General features: G+C 43.9%; 1 pseudogene across 1 annotated transcript in view; it reads right to left on the bottom strand.

The window, feature by feature from the left end:
- Positions 1–17,464, bottom strand: part of LOC143277764 (MYCBP-associated protein-like) — a 56,034-nt pseudogene that overhangs the window by 15,696 nt on the left and 22,874 nt on the right. Inside the window, exons 11-19 of the transcript XR_013053785.1 lie at positions 16,308–16,453; positions 15,040–15,154; positions 13,525–13,632; positions 11,065–11,137; positions 6,487–6,668; positions 5,021–5,168; positions 3,335–3,447; positions 2,337–2,461; positions 1,755–1,861 (exon numbers count right to left, since the gene is read on the bottom strand). The product of XR_013053785.1 is annotated as an MYCBP-associated protein-like (transcript). The remainder of the gene's footprint in view (positions 1–1,754; positions 1,862–2,336; positions 2,462–3,334; positions 3,448–5,020; positions 5,169–6,486; positions 6,669–11,064; positions 11,138–13,524; positions 13,633–15,039; positions 15,155–16,307; positions 16,454–17,464) is intronic.

The following is a 17,464-nucleotide window of genomic DNA, read 5'->3' as shown; positions in this document are numbered from 1 at the left end:
TTTATTTGTTTTTTTCCTATTGAAGTGGATTTTTCTACAGAATTTTGCCACGAACAACCTTTTTGTTGCCGTGGGTTCTTTTACGTGCGCTAAGTGCATGCTAGCATACGGGACCTCGGTTTATCGTCTCATCCAAATAACTAGCGTCCAGACCACCACTCAAGGTCTTGTGTAGGGGGAGAAAATATCGGCGGCTGAGCCGTGATTCGAACCAGTGCGCTCAGATTCTCTTGCTTCCTAGGTGGATGTGTTACCTCTAGGCCACGACACTTCCTAAATTTTAAGATTATGAGCGGAGCACCTGAAACCTAGTCAAACAAGAAGAGCACAACTTTTTTTTCCAACTAGAAACTGATTAACCCTTTCACTGCCAGTCAATTTAGAGTACAAAATTCCCTTGTGGTATAAACACAGTGAAAAGACAGCGGCTAAGAATAGCTGGGGATTCCCCCCCTGCGATGTATAGAAAATATGGTCTATCCTACCACCGAACATTAAGAGCAGGTAGGTTCATGGATACCAGACCAATGAATGGTCACCTTTCAGTGAGATGGGTCCTCTACCACGCCTGGGCATAAAGGCGAGTTTGGCGGTGAAAGGGTTAAGCGAGAAAGATAACCAATACTCAAATCTCACCAGCAGCTTCTTTCAGACATCCTGCATGACTTCTCAGCTCAAAAAATGACAACAACAACAACAACAACAACAACAACTCTAAACAAAACCGTCCAATTAAAACATGTTTAAAAAAAAAAAAAAAAGTAGAAATACGGCAAGAAACCGTAACTACAACCACTATTCTCATTTTCTTCCCCCTTCTTATTTCATGGCAAACTTTCAGCAGCAGCAACAATAAAACGAAGTCTTAACAGAATCTGAACACTACCCATATAGTCTCTTGAGAGGAGCTTTAACTCTCTCCATACGAACGGCGAAATAGACGACGTTAACAGCGTTTCACCCCAATTACCACCATCAAAATATTGCAAGCGGAAGGCTCTTATACTGAAGACGTAAATGTTGACAAAGAATACCACAATTCTGACGACGGAAGCTAAAGGTTGGGTCATTCAGACACCCACTGGCCATCCGAGGGGTCTGTGTAGAGAAGAGAGGACTGGCCGTACTGAGTGAGTTAACCCAAACTCAGGGCCGGTTCCAACACTGCTAGAAATGGTGACTGTTGGTGATGTGTTCAGGAGTGCAGCGCCCCCCTGACCCCCCCCCCCCCCCCGGCCCCCCCCCACACACATCCCCTCCCCCTAGATTTTGGGACCAGCGACAGTGAAGGTGAATTAGTCTCTTATGGACGGGCGCAATAGCCGAGTGGTTAAAGCGTTGGACTTTCAATCTGAGGGTCCCGGGTTCGAATCACGGTGACGGCGCCTGGTGGGTAAAGGGTGGAGATTTTTCCGATCTCCCAGGTCAACATATGTGCAGACCTGCTAGTGCCTGAACCCCCTTCGTGTGTATATGCAAGCAGAAGATCAAAAACGCACGTTAAAGATCCTGTAATCCATGTCAGCGTTCGGTGGGTTATGGAAACAAGAACATACCCAGCATGCACACCCCCGAAAACGAAGTATGGCTGCCTACATGGCGGGGTAAAAACGGTCATACACATAAAAGCCCACTTGTGTACATACGAGTGAACGCAGAAGAAGAAGAAGAAGTCTCTTATGAAAAAACTGAAATGAAAAAAAAAAGAAAAAAAGAAAAAAAAAAAGAAGTTTGCACGGGATAAAAAGACTTACTTTCGTCCATGATATCTCCCATCTCCCGAGCAGACATTCCCATCGTCTGACGGATGAGGGACGACTGTGTTACCATGGTGTCCACCGCTTCCGCCAGTAGTTTGTGACTGTGTCACACACACACACACACACACACACACACACACACACACACACACACACATATATATACACACACAAATTCAGGCATGAGGATCAGAAAAAAAACAACCCACAATACTGTCATCCCGATTTGCCTATTTCTTATTTTTGTCTACTCCTGTTTCACCTACGACTAAATTGGTGACCCCTATTTGCTTTTTCCTAGTTCACCTTTGCTCTCTGTGTGTGTGTGTGTGTGTGTGTGTGTGTGTGTGTGTGTGTGTGTGTGTGTGAGAGTGAGAGACAGACAGACAAGACAGAGGTTGAGTAGGTGAAAGGGGACGGTCAAATGCTGCAGAGACCACTGATGATGGCGGCCAGCACAATTACATACTAGGTGAAACAGGAACAGGCGAATCGGACAGGCACCAAAAAAACAACAACAAAAAACAAACAAAACAAACAAAAAAACCAAAAACCAGGCAGTTAACAAGGACTCACCAGAAGTTGTGCAGCGAGTGCTGTACAGGCCGAGGAGGGTCAAAGGTCAGGGTGGAGGTCACAGAGCTCAGCTGGGCCAGCAGTGGTTCCTTCCGTTCATCGTCTTCATCCAGCTCCATGATCATCTGATCAATATTACCCACAGTAACATCATCACGTCTTCATCCATATCATCTGATCAATATCACCCACAGTAACATCATCAATGTCTTCATCCAGCTCCATGATCGTCCTGATCAATATTACCCACAGTGACATCATAATGTCTTCATCCAGCTCTATGATCATCTGATCAATATTACCCACAGTAACATCATCACGTCTTCATCCATATCATCTGATCAATATTGCCCACAGTAACATCATCATGTCTTCATCCATATCATCTGATCAATATTACCCACAGTGACATCATAATGTCTTCATCCATATCATCTGATCAATATTACCCACAGTGACATCATCATGTCTTCATCCATATCATCTGATCAATATTACCGACAGTAACATCATCACGTCTTCATCCATATCATCTGATCAATATTACCCACAGTGACATCATAATGTCTTCATCCATATCATTTGATCAATATTACCCACAGTGACATCATATGTCTTCATGTAAGATGAAGAAAAAAAGAAAGAAAAAGAAAAAAAAAAATCAGCCAAACACAGAACCCCCCCCCCCCCCTCCCCCCCCCCCCCCCAAAAAAAAAAAGAAAAAAAAAAAAAAAAAAAAGGGTGGCGCTCTCACTGTAGCAAAGTGTTTTTCACTGGGCAGAGCAGCCCGATTATATCACAACACAACGCAACACAACACAACACTTGCAATTCATGTACACTGCTCGACAGTCGACGATCATTCAAATCAAAATCCAGTTAACATTCAAGTCCCCCATCTCCCTAATCCCCCCCCACCCCCACCCCTTGTCCACCAACCCCTCCTGCTCCCACCCTCCACACCCTGAAGCACCTCCCCCCCCACCCTGGTCACTCACCTCTTTAAGGTCAAGGACACACAGGTCCCACACGCACTCTCTCTCTCTTCCTCTGGGAACAGCTGTAGATGGATCTGTTTCATCTCTGACACCACCTGGTGTCTGTAATTTAACTGTGACACAGAAATACCTGCCCGTAACTTTACCGGCACAAAGAAATACCTGCCCATAACTTTACTGTAACAAAGAAATACCTGCCCATAACTTTACCGGCACAAAGAAATACCTGCCTATAACTTTACCGGCACAAAGAAATACCTGCCCATAACTTTACTGTAACAAAGAAATACCTGCCTATAACTTTACCGGCACAAAGAAATACCTGCCCATAACTTTACCGGCACAAAGAAATACCTGCCTATAACTTTACCGGCACAAAGAAATACCTGCCCATAACTTTACCGGCACAAAGAAATACCTGCCTGCAACTTTACAGTAGCACAGAATACCTGTTGGTAACTTAACCTGTCCGTAACTTTACTGTAACACAGAAATACCTGCCCATAACTTTACCGGCACAAAGAAATACCTGCCCATAACTTTACCGGCACAAAGAAATACCTGCCCATAACTTTACCTGCCCAAAGAAATACCTGCCCATAACTTTACTGTAACAAAGAAATACATGCCTGCAACTTTACAGTAGCACAGAATACCTGTTGGTAACTTTACCTGTCCGTAACTTTACTGTAACAAAGAAATACCTGCCCATAACTTTACTGTAACAAAGAAATACCTGCCTGCAACTTTACAGTAGCACAGAATACCTGTTGGTAACTTTTACCTGTCCGTAACTTTACCGTAACAAAGAAATACCTGCCCATGACTTTACTGTAACACAGAAACACCTGCCTGCAACTTTACAGTAGCACAGAATACCTGTTGGTAACTTAACCTGTCCGTACTTACTGTAACAAAGAAATACCTGCCCATAACATTACTGTAACACAGAACTACATGCCCATAACGTTACTGTAACACAGAAATACCTGCCCATAACTTTACTGTAACACAGAAATACCTGTCCATAACTTTACCGTAACATTGAAGTACCTGCCTGCAACTTTACAACAGAACAGAATACCTGTTGGTAACTTAACTGTAACGCAGGATGCCTGTCAGTAACTTATTGTTACATACAATAACTGATGAATCATGAGTGGTAAATACAGGAGAACTGCGGTGATATAATCACACACATAATAGCGGCTGAGTTAGATTGATAAATGCAGGAGAACTGTGGTGACATAAGACATAATGACATGTGAAAACTGCTGGATAAACACGGGAGAACTGTGGTAATATAACAGGAGAATTAGGAAGATGTGATAACTAGGGGATCAGAGTGATAACCACAACTGGTGAAACAATGATGATAAAATGACAGGAGAATTAACCCCTTCAGTGCCACACACACACACTCACGCACACACACACACACACACACGCACACACACATTCACACACACTCCAACACACACACACATGTATGCACCCACCCTCGCACACACATAAACACACACACTCCCAACCCACACAAACACATATGCACGCACCCACACACCCACCCACGCCACACATACACACACACCATACCCCCGTTACCACACACAGACAAATGTACACCATAACACAAGGTATAAAGGTGAACAAAGAAAAAGAAAAAAAGAAAAGACAAACACTTACGCCAGGGTTGTAACGGCGGAACATTTCCTCTTCAGTGATGTAGGCATCAACGGGGGACGCGCAGCGCAGAGGGGTTCGAACTCCAGCCACCAGCTCCTCCAGTAAACTGGACCACCACCTGCTGGGACTGCTTGTTCTCCAGGTCTCGCTGTCACCATGAACAACAACAACACAACTTTCAAGGCTGTCACCATGACAACAGCACAGCTTTCAAGACTGTTACCATGATGATATCATAACTTTCAAGGTCGTCACCTGACAACAACAACAACAACTTTCAGGGTTGTCACCATGATGACAGCACAACTTTCAAGGGGGGGCAAGGTGGCCTTTGGGAACCATCCCAACACAGACTGTCCTAAAACCCTCTTGGCCAAGAGAGTCGGGATGTATGTAACTTGGGCAAGACACTCTCCACCATAAACAAATTATAGCCCATGTAGTCGGGACAGCAGTTGCCTCCTCTGCTGTTCTGATGGTCATAGTCAGACACGACAGACTGCCATACATGTGGTTCGTCCGTTGGGATCGACGAGGACCATCTAGTCATCCTGGGGGTGGGAGGGTTGGGCAGATGACTCGTCAGGCCAATCCGCGCCCGGAAGGTTCTGACGCAGTGTGGACAGGGGATGGTGGCGGCTGTCGGGGACTTGCTGGCACTGCTTTTTCCTGGTCTGTCTGCGTTGCTCTGCTGCAGCGATTCTGTTGGCCTCACAGGATTTGGCGCCTTTGTGGACATCTGAACGCCACTTTGGTTTGTCTAGTGCGTTCAGCTCCATGTGTCGTGGCTGATGTTGAAGGCCTTCAGAAAAGCTTCCAGAGTGTCTTGAAGCGCTTCTTTTTGGGAGCGCTTGCCATGTTGGAGTTCGCCGTACATCAGTTTCTTGGGGAGCTGGTTGTCTGGCATGCGAACTACATGGCCTGCCCAGCGCAGCTGATGGTATAGATGCTGGGCAAGTTTGCACGAGTGAGCACCTCTGTGTCATGACAGACTGCCATACATACACATGTGGAGTGATGGCCTAGAGGTAACGCGTCCACCTAGGAAGCGAGAGAATCTGAGCGCACTGGTTCGAATCACGGTTCAGCCGCCGATATTTTCTCCCCCTCCACTAGACCTTGAGTGGTGGTCTGGACGCTAGTCATTCGGATGAGACGATAAACCGAGGATGCACTTAGCGCACGTAAAAGAACCCACGGCAACAAAAGGGTTGTTCCTGGCAAAATTCTGTAGAAAAATCCACATCGATAGGAAAAACAAATAAAACTACACGCAGGAAAAAAAAAAAAAAAATGGGTGGCGCTGTAGTGTAGTGACGTGCTCTCCCTGGGGACAGCAGCCCGAATTTCACACAGAGAAATCTGTTGTGATAAAAAGAAATACAGATACAAATACAAAGTACACACAGGGCGACACACAGGGCGACTCACAGGGCGACACACAAGGTGACTCACACCGCACCCACCTCCAGTTCCACTCGCTGCTGCTGAAACTTGTCCTCCTCCAGCGCCACACCTCTCAGCGTCAACACCAGGGCGGCGCCACCGCACAGCACGGGGCGTTTCCCCCCAGATCCATGCTCGTGAAACCCCGGGACACCCGACTTGAACACGAAGGGGGGTGAAGGGCTCTCCTGGCAAACCCCACCTGTTGAAAGAAAAAAAAAAAAAAAAGATTTCCTGTCAAGGAAATAAAAGTGAAAGGTCCCCAGGTAGTACACACCCGTTGAAAGAAAAAAAAAACCCAAAAAGATTCTCATGTCAAAAAATCCCCCAGGGAAATCACACCGTTTAAAGAAAAAAAACAAAAAGATTCTCGCTGTCAATGGAAATAACAGTGAAAGGTCTCCCCAGGTAGTATCACACCTGTTGAAATGAAAAAAAAACACAAAAAGAAACTCCTGTCAATGGGAAAAAACAGCTAAAAGGGTTTCCCCGGTAATCCCCACTGTTAAAATGAAAAAAAAAAACAAAAAGATTTCCTGTATGGAAAAAAAAGTAAAGGGCTCCCCCCCGGTTTTTTATCACAAACCCGTTTTAAAAGAAAAAAAAAAAAAAAAGATTCTCCTGCAATGGAAAACAGTAAAAGGTTTTCCCGGGGTAAACCACCTTTAAAGAAAAAAAAACAAAACAAAACGAAAAACGTCAATGAAAATAATAGTTAAGGGTCTTTGAAGCTAGCATCATACCTGTTAAAAAAAAAAAAAAAAAAAAAAAAAAAAATCACCGTCAATGAAATCTTCTGCGTTCACTCGTATGTATACGAGTGGGCTTTTACGTGTATGACCATTTTTACCCCACCATGTAGGCAGCCATACTCCATTTTCGGGGGTGTGCATGCTGGGTATGTTCTTGTTTCCATAACCCACCGAACGCTGACATGGATTACAGGATCTTTAACGTGCGTATTTGATCTTCTGCTTGCATATACACACGAAGGGGGTTCAGGCACTAGCAGGTCTGCACATATGTTGACGTGGGAGATCGTAAAAATCTCCACCCTTTACCCACCAGGCGCCGTCACCATGATTCGAACCGGGGACCCTCAGATTGACAGTCCAAAGCTTTTAACCACTCGGCTATTGCACCCGTCAGTCAATGAAATCAACAGTCAAGGGTATCTCCGACAATTATCACACCTGTTAAAGGAAAAAAAAAAAGTCAATGAAAATAATAGTTAGGGGTCTCTCCAGTTATGACTGAAAAAAAAAAAAAAAAAGTAAGTGAGAATGACAGTAATGATCTGAATAAATGAACAGTTATGAAAACAACATTTATGATTTGAAAAAAAATCACCGGTAATAACTATGACAATTACAATTTATAAAAGATCTACATAGATGAGCACAACAATTACAATTAAAAAAAAAAAAAAATGCTAGTACAGGAATGACGATTATAATTAAAAAAAAACAAAAAACCAGCAATGAGAATAGCAATGATGCTTTGAAAAAAAAAAAAAAAAAAAAAAAAAAATCACCAGAAATAATGATCATTATGATCACAGAAAAACAACATCAACGACAAAGAAAACTGGTAAATGACAGTATCCACTAAATGTTAATTAATTAAGTGCTGGACTTTCAATCTGAGGGTCATGGATTTAAATCCCAGTAACGGCACCTGGTGAGTTAATGTTGTTGTTGTTGTTTTTTTTCCAATCTCCTAGGTCGACAGGCCTCCTAATTCTTAAATCCCCCTTTGCATGCATGCAATCAGGCAGAAGATCCAATATCATCACCTCAAAGATCCCGTAACCCATGTCAGCATTTTAACTCACTCAGTACGGCCAGTCCTCTCTTCTCCTCTACACAGACCCCTTGGATGTCCAGTGGGTGTCTGAATGACCCAACCTTTAGCTTCCGTCGTCAGAATTTTGGTATTCTTTGTCAACATTCACCTCTTCAGTATAAGAGCCTTCCGCTTGCAATATTTTGATGATGGTAATTGGGGTGAAACGCTGTTAACGTTGTCTATTTCACCGTTCGTATGGAGAGAGTTAAGGGTTCTGGATGCAAAAGCACACCTGACAAGAACACCCCTGAAAATGAAGTATGGCTGCCTACACGGCATGGTAAAAACAGTCACACATATATAAAGGAAAGGCGCACTTGTACATATGATCGTTGGTTTATTTATTTATAGTCTGTTCACCTAAGATGATGATATTAGACTGAAAATAATAAAAACAGTCACACATACATAAAGGCACACTTGTACACATGATCGTTCATGTATTTATTTATAGTCTGTTCATCTAAGACGATGATATTAGACTGAAAATAAATGATATTATTATTATTATTATTATTATTATTATTATTTGGATTATTATCATTCCTATCATAATGATGATTGTTATTATTAATTAGAAATCGACATTTCTGTATATTTGAATGAAAAGGGGGGTGGTTGAGGTGGAGGGGAGGTGGGGGGTGGGGGTGGGAGCAAGGGGGAGGGGACTAAGAAAGAGAGAGAGACAGAGACAGAGAGAGAGAACAGAATGTGGAAAAGAGTACAAAATCTAAAATGGAGAGGGCGAGTGTCAGTGACTGGAGAAAGAAAAAAACATAATATTGGAAGGGTGTGTGTGAGAGGCGGGATTAGGAAAAAAAAAAAAAAAAAAAAAAAAAAAAATCAATAATCAAATATTGTATGCACTACTTCTGTAGGTTATTATTTCAAAAGAGGTTTGTGTGGGGACCTACAATAAACAACCAAGTGGAGTATTTAACACAACTAGCTAACTTTAATAAAGAACAGTTTGAAATGTAGAACTTTTTTCCAAAAAATGTTAACATTTGAAACTGGTAGCACGTGCTCCGCAATTTCTGGAGGCAAAAAAGGTTTCATTACTAAACAGCAGGTTAAAACATGCTCTACCATTAAACAACCCTTGCCAATGCATTCAATATTTTCACAATATTTTGTGTATGGGGCATTTAGTAATAACCTAAATGCCATGCTCTTAACAGCCCTGCCAGTTCTTTTAGCATTTAATAAGGCAGAAGTGTTCACTTCTAAAGACAGAAAGGAATTTTGCATATTTCTTTCAACAATATTACACATTTCAGATGATGATAAACGATGAGGAAGTTCAATTGCATTTAAAGCGTTTTTAGCTCCAAGCTTTGCAAGATGAGTGAATGTAGGAGTTGCAGCCTGTGAAAAAGAACACACAAGCAAAATGTGTACACATCTATGATTTCACACACAGCCCATCAACAAGAAGAACACAAAAGCAAAATGTGTACACAAGTAGACCTCACAAACAGTCAACGAAAAAGAACACACAAACACAAAATGTGTATACATCTATGATCTCACACACAGCCCATGAAAAAAAAAATGAAGGCAAAAACAAAATGCGTACACATGTAAGATCTTGAAAAAGACAAACACAGAAGCAATATATGTACACATCTATGATCTCACATACAGCCAATCAAAAAAAACAAAAACAAAAAACAACACAAAAGCAAAACGTGTACATGGCTATGATCTCACACACAGCCCATGAAAAAAACAACAACAAACAAACAAACAAAAAAAACAACAACCCGAACACAAAAGCAAAATGTGTACACATGTAAGATTTCAAAGAGTAATAATAATAATAATAATAATAATGGATACTTATATAGCACACTATCCAGAAATCTGCTCTAGGTGCTTTACAAAAACACTTTCGTTAACGTAACACATGTTACAATGTTACATACACACACCAAAATGTGACTAAACACACACACACACACACAATACATGCATACATTTTAACATACATGTGCACCTAACAGCTACCATCAACAACACATGGGCATGCAGAAACATACATGAACAGACGTGCACACGTCAATGAAAAAGAACACACATGCCAAATGTGTACACACACACACACACACACACTTTCACTTACTTGTATGCGTACACAGTAATTCCTCCCCCCCCACCCCCCGCCCCCCACCTCCTCCCACTCGATTTTTTGCCTTCCCTCGTCTAATATCACTTTCAGTGAAAAGACGTTAAACTAAAGCTTCGTTTACACGGGATGCAACTGACTTGCAACCAATTCGCGACTAACTCTTTGAAACCGGCGGAGACTGGTGGAGACTGGTTGCCCCCGGTTGTGGCCCGTCGCTGCCGGTCTCAGAAACCAACGGATTTTCCCGATTTTTGGTTGCATGTTTGGTCGCAAGGCTCATTTTATTTCCACTCCAAGACCGATAATTTTTTGAGGGCCTTGCAACTAAACTGCGAAAAAACGGTCGCCGCCGGTTGCCACTCGTCTCAGCCGGTTTCCAACAGGAAATTGATGACGCAAGCGGCACGCGTGTCACGGATTTTTCTGTCTGGCTTGGCAGACGCTCGCAGCGTGGTTTCTCGTGTGTGTTGCCTAGTTAGTTGCACGTAAGTCGCCGCCGGTTGCATCCTGCGGAGACCGTCCAGTCGCATGTACCAGCCGTGCAACCAAAATTTGAATTTGGTTGCAAGTTAGTTGCATCCCGTGTAAACGTAGCATAAAGAACGAACGAAACTCTCACCACTGCTGTTGTTGAAATAGAAGCGCTGGACTGGCGGCTGGCTGAGATCAAAGGGATTGTCTCGAGGGAGTTTCTGCAACATCGCACGACAACACCACACACTGCACTTCAGCTCAGCTCAGTTCCGCTTTTCAAGGAGGCAACACAGCATTGGGACAAACCCATATACGCCACACACCACGTCTGCTAAGCAGATTATGCCTGACCTGCTCAGGATAACCCAACGCACTTAGGCGCACACACACACACACACACATACATATATATCCTCATTATGCACATACACAGGTATGGTGATAAAACTAAAGATTACTGCTGAGCTTAAAAAAAACAACCACCAAAAAACGTGTCAACTTTTCTGACCATATGCCCACCAGAGACTGTGATTCACTGAAACGATAGTGGCAGTAAAGGCAAGACCTCAGAAGAGGTGTCGCTCAAATTTCCTGAGTTTGACTGCCTGTTGCACCTGGTGGGTTAAGGGTATATGTATTTGTATTTGTATTTTTTTTTTATCACAACAGATTTCTCTGTGTGAAATTTGGGCTGCTCTCCCCAGGGAGAGCGCGTCGCTATAATACAGCGCCACCCATTTTTTGGGGGGGTATTTTTTCCTGCATGCAGTTTTATTTGTTTTTCCTGTCGAAGTGGATTTTACTAGAGAATTTTGCCAGGAGCAACCCTTTTGTTGCCGTGGGTTCTTTTACGTGCACTAAGTGCATGCTGCACACGGGACCTCGGTTTATCGTCTCATCCGAATGACTAGCGCCCAGGCCACCACTCAAGGTCTAGTGGAGGGGGAGAAAATATCGGCGGCTGAACCGTGATTCGAACCAGCGCGTTCAGATTCTCTCGCTTCCTAGGCGGACGCGTTACCTCTAGGCCATCACTCCACAAGGGTGGAGAACTTTCCAATCTCCCAGTTCAACATACACAGAATACTATGAATGGAGTCTCCCGTCGGACCGACGGACGAGTAGGCAGGCAGGCTTATCTGTCGGTGTGTGTCTCGACGTTCCGACATCAGCCTGGTTGCCTGACCAGCACAGGTGACTTTTTTTTTTTTTAGTGAAGAGGAGCTGTGCAGTCCCTTCCCCACTCTCTCGCCTACCGATGCTCACAGTCCCACAGGTGCAGATACTGCCACGTGTAGGACGGCCTCGGCAGGTGCAGGTATTTTCTTCGGAGCTCCGTCTCCTAGGGGGACTTCCAGCCAAGGATAAGAGCTCCCCGTGCCCTTTGGTCATCCTCTTCTGCCTTCACAGCTGTTGGGGGAAAAGTTCCCTCCTCCGCCTGGTCCGTCGCTGGGAGACTTCACATGCGGCAGGTAGTACTGGGTTACATGGTACCAGTAGCAAGGGCTATGCCCCTGACCTGACACTTTTTATTTTTTTTTTTTATTATTTTTTTTTTTTCATTCGTGGGCTGCAACTCCCACGTTCACTCGTATACACGCGAGTGGGCTTTTACGTGTATGACCGTTTCTACCCCGCCATGTAGGCAGCCATACTCCGCTTTCGGGGGTGTGCATGCTGGGTATGTTCTTGTTTCCATAACCCACTGAACGCTGACATGGATTACAGGATCTTTAACATGCGTATTTGAACTTCTGCTTGCGTATACACACGAAGGGGGTTCAGGCACTGGCAGGTCTGCACATATGTTGACCTGGGAGATCGTTAAATTCTCCACCCTTTACCCACCAGGCGCCGTCACCGTGATTCGAACCCGGGACCCTCAGACTGAAAGTCCAACGCTTTAACCACTCGGCTATTGCGCCCGTCAAACCTGACGCAACATACGTGCAGACCTGCTAAGTGCCTGGACCCTCTTCATATGTATACACATTCAGAAGACCAAATTCGCACATTAAAGATCCTGTAATCTATGTCAGCATTCGGTGGGTTATAGAAACAAGAACGCACCCAGCGTGCACACCCCCAAAAACGGAGTATGGCTGCCTACATGGCAGAGTAAAAACAGTCATACACGTAAAATCCCACAAGCACATTGTAGTCAACAACAGCCAACAAACGTAAAAGAAGAAATGAGAATTTGCGAGCATTCTTCAACAGAAAAAAAAAGAAAAAGCAAAGATGAGCAGAGATATGAGTACAGATCAGGCAAGGGAAATTTAGAGAAAAAGGCCTGAAGGACGTCCTTAGAAGAAGAAAGGTCTAGGGTGGCACTGAAAGAAAAAAAAAGCGCTAGTGGTAATAACAACAATATCTTCTGCTAACAGTTTCTTATAGAAAAAAAAAAAAAAAAAAAAAAAAAAATCTCTCTCTCTCTCTCTCTCTCTCTATATATATATATATATATATAGAGAGAGAGAGAGAGAGAGGGAGAGAGAGAGAGAGAGATTCGTCACAACACATACAGCTCTTGCGTGAGGGGCTCTCTATAAATCAACCCCACTGGATTGTTTGTCAATAACAAATTATGTCCCTTGACCCTTACCTTCCAGTCAAAGAATACAGAGGTAGTGCCGTCGTTGACCAGCTCCAGATGGGAGGTAACTCTTGTCCCCGTGTGTGCCTCAAAAGTTACTCGGGCCTCTATGCCGACCTGGGACAATGGTAAATGAATAAAGTTAAGAAAATAACAATCAACATCAAGACCCCAGCTGGCAAAAGAGTAAAAACAAATTCTCTCTGTTATTCAGCAAGGTGGAAACACCTGATCACATGAGCTTGATTTGATATGGATGGTCAACAAAGACGCAGGACAAAAACATGAAAAAGGAGGGAGGGGGGCAGGGGGGGAAATAAAGAAAAAAAACCAAAAAAAACCAAAAAAACCAGCAAGCACAAATATACATACAAATTTATACCTCTACACACACACACACATTTTTTAGAAACTGCAAGGATAAAATATTTCATGCGGAAAAATATTTCTACAATGTTTTACACATACTCTTGCTGTGCAAATATTAAATATATAACTAATGATAAATAAATAGATATGTGTGTGTGTGTGTGTGTGTATGTATGTATGTGTATGTATGTATGTATGTATGTATGTATTGTGTGTGTGTGTGAGAGCCGAGAGAGGCTATGGAAACAAAGTGACATCTATCTCTACTGACCTGTCTACAACAGTACACACACTGTTACTACAGTGCACACACACACTGTTACCTGCGGATCTGTCTACTACAGTACACACACACTGTTATTACAGTGCATATACACTGTTGCCACAGTACACACACATGCCCACACACACTCTCACTGACCTGTCGACAACTGTATACATACACTGTTACTACAGTACACACACAAAGTGTTGCCCACTGACCTGTCTACTACAGTACGCACACACTGCCACTACAGTACACACCCACTGTCACAACAGTACAGACACACTGTTACCCACTGACCTGTCTACTACAGTACGCCCACACTGCCACTACAGTACACGCACTGTCACAACAGTACAGACACACTGTTACCCAATGACCTGTTTACTACAGTACACACAACTGACCTGTCTTCAGCAACACACACACACACAATGTTACTACAGTTTACAGTATGCATTGTTTCCAACTGTCTACCACAGTACACACACACACACACTTACCATTCACTGTTACCACAGTACGCACACACTAGTACACATGCACTATTACTATGGTACATACTGTTACCCACTGGCTTTTCTACAGAACATCACACACACACACCACTGACCTGTCTACAGCTGTACACACTCACAGTTAGTACAGCACACACACTGTTACTACAGTACACATGCACTGCTGCTACACACACACACAAACTGTCACTGCAGTACACACACAATGTTACTACAAAACACATGCACTGTTACTACAGTACACATATGCTACTACAACTGTACATGCGCAATTACTAAAGAGCATGTGCACCACTATCACAGTACACATGTACTGTTACTACAGCACACACACACTGCTACCACAGTACACATGCACTGTTACCCGCTGACCTGTCCAGTGTGGCTGTCACTGGACCCAGTCCAGCGCGTGGTGTGGCCGGCAAACTGCAGAGATGGACCGAAGACGGGTGCAGTGCGGACATCCGGGTAGTTGTGGAACGGGTCACTGGTGGAGGACATTCAACACAGTTACCAGCTGAAGGAAGGCCACCGTGAACTTGGAAGACCCTGCAAGTGCTTCAAGGACACCTTGAAGACAAACCTTAAACCCTGTCACATAGACATTGCTTCCTGGGAAACTGATGCCCTTGACCGCTCTCGCTGGAGGATGCTGTGCTCTAGTGGCATAAAGACGTTTGAAAACAAGAGAACGCTGGCCATTAAGGAGAAGCGTGAGCGAAGGAAGCAGGCCTCAACTTCTGGAGACGTTTTCCCTTGCAGCAACACCTGTGGGAAGTGCTGCGCATCCAGAATCGGCCTCTTCTCCCATATGAAGACACACACCGACAGATAAGCCTGACTGCCTACTCATCCGTCGGGACCGACGGGAGACTCCATCATCAAGGGTGTGGTTTCAAATCCTAGGCATCTGAGAAGCAGCCTTGTGGCAACGCAATCCGCCCACCCCAGGAACCGACGAGAACCGGAGGTCGCGGGTTCAAATTTTACACTCGCCAGTATTCTCTCACCTTGAGTAGTGGTCTGGATGCTGGTCATTCGGATGGGATGATAAAGCAAGGTCCCATGTGTAGGATGCACTTAGTGCACGTAAAACAACCCATGGCAACAAAAGGTTGTCCCTGGCCACATTTGGCAGAAAAATCCACTTTGATGGGAAAACACATACACTTGCAAGCAGAAAAGAAGGTAATACAGTGCAATACAACAGAACAAAACACAACGCAACACAACATGATACAATACAACACAGTACAACGCAACGCAACACAACATAATACAATACAGCACAACACAACTCAACGCAACACAACATAATACAATACAGCACAACACAACTCAACGCAACACAACATAATACAATACAACACAGTACAACTCAACGCAACACAACATAATACAATACAGCACAACACAACTCAACGCAACACAACATAATACAATACAGCACAACACAACACAACGCAACACAGCACAATACAATACAGCACAACACAACTCAACGCAACACAGCACAATACAATACAGCACACAGCACAGCACAATGCATACAACACACGCAACACGCACAATACAATACAATACAGCACAGTACAACACAGCAACATAAAAAATTAAAAAAAGACAGACAGCACACTTACTCCCCAGCAGGCTCCGTCTGTTCACCGATCTGATCTAGACGAAGCTGATGATCATCCACATCCATCCCTTCCTCACAGTTTTCGTCCTCCTCCACTTTCCTGTACTGTGGTTTATTGGTACCGATCACTTGCAACCCTGCAAAGTCCTGTGCACACAAAACATGACAAATGCTTTGATCAACAATTGCAGCAGATAAGCAAGATGCATGGTGTTGGTATTTTTGCTTTTTGTTCGGGTTTTTTTTTTTTTTTAATACAGCCAGCCCTAACACTAATGGGTTTCCAGTTCAGTCAGGAACCTCGGCGTTGTCCTTGACAACACACTGTCCATGCAAAAATTTATCAGTCAGACATGTCAATCCTTTTACTGTCAATTGCGGTGCATCAGTTCCGTCTGAAAATATCTGTCCACTGACGCAGAATCTATTGTCTGGTTTGCCTGCTTCATCCATCCAGTCCATTCAGCGCATACAAAACTCTGCTGCCTGACTTGTCATCAGAAAGAAAGATCTGAGAAAATCACTCTTTTTTTGCAACATCTCCACTGGCTACCTGTCTCACACAGATAAGTACAAGATCAGCACTCTATGTTATAAATGTATTCACAAATCTGCTCCTTCCTATCTCTGTGTCTGCCTTCACCTCTACACTCCATCTCGCTCTCTACGATCGGCTTCGGAGCACCATAATTTCATTTCATTTCATCTAAAATTACGTTTAAATAACATACTTACTGTGACCCAACTAGTGCAGACTCCGGCAGGGGTCTGACATTCCTGTCCTGTGCAAACTACTATCCGCCTATGCGGAGAAAACAAAAGTAACTACGGCCGATAACCTCCCGGAAGTAGGTAACCTCCCCTTTGTCCCGCTGGCTAGTGCCCTCTTTTTCTGGCAGCCATTATGACTCCTGTTCCTGTGCTCCTCATACGGCTAAGTTTTTTCTTATTTTCTGTCTGTCTGTCAATTCTCTGGCGTTCTTGTTTTTTTTGTCAAATTTTGTCTTCAACCAGGTCACATAATTATATGGTTTGATTGGGAGATCAGGCTAAAATTAAGGCGCGATCGCAATCGATTCGCGGACACTCAAGGCCCTCTATTTCTGGCCCTCTCAACAACGCCAACACGCCGCCTCCTCCACTTCCTTCGCTCCCTCC

This window comes from Babylonia areolata, chromosome 35 (assembly GCF_041734735.1).
Source record: "Babylonia areolata isolate BAREFJ2019XMU chromosome 35, ASM4173473v1, whole genome shotgun sequence".
Classification (NCBI taxonomy): domain Eukaryota; kingdom Metazoa; phylum Mollusca; class Gastropoda; order Neogastropoda; family Buccinidae; genus Babylonia; species Babylonia areolata.
Note: the sequence above shows the minus strand (reverse complement) of the source record. Positions and strands in the feature narration are given on the sequence as shown.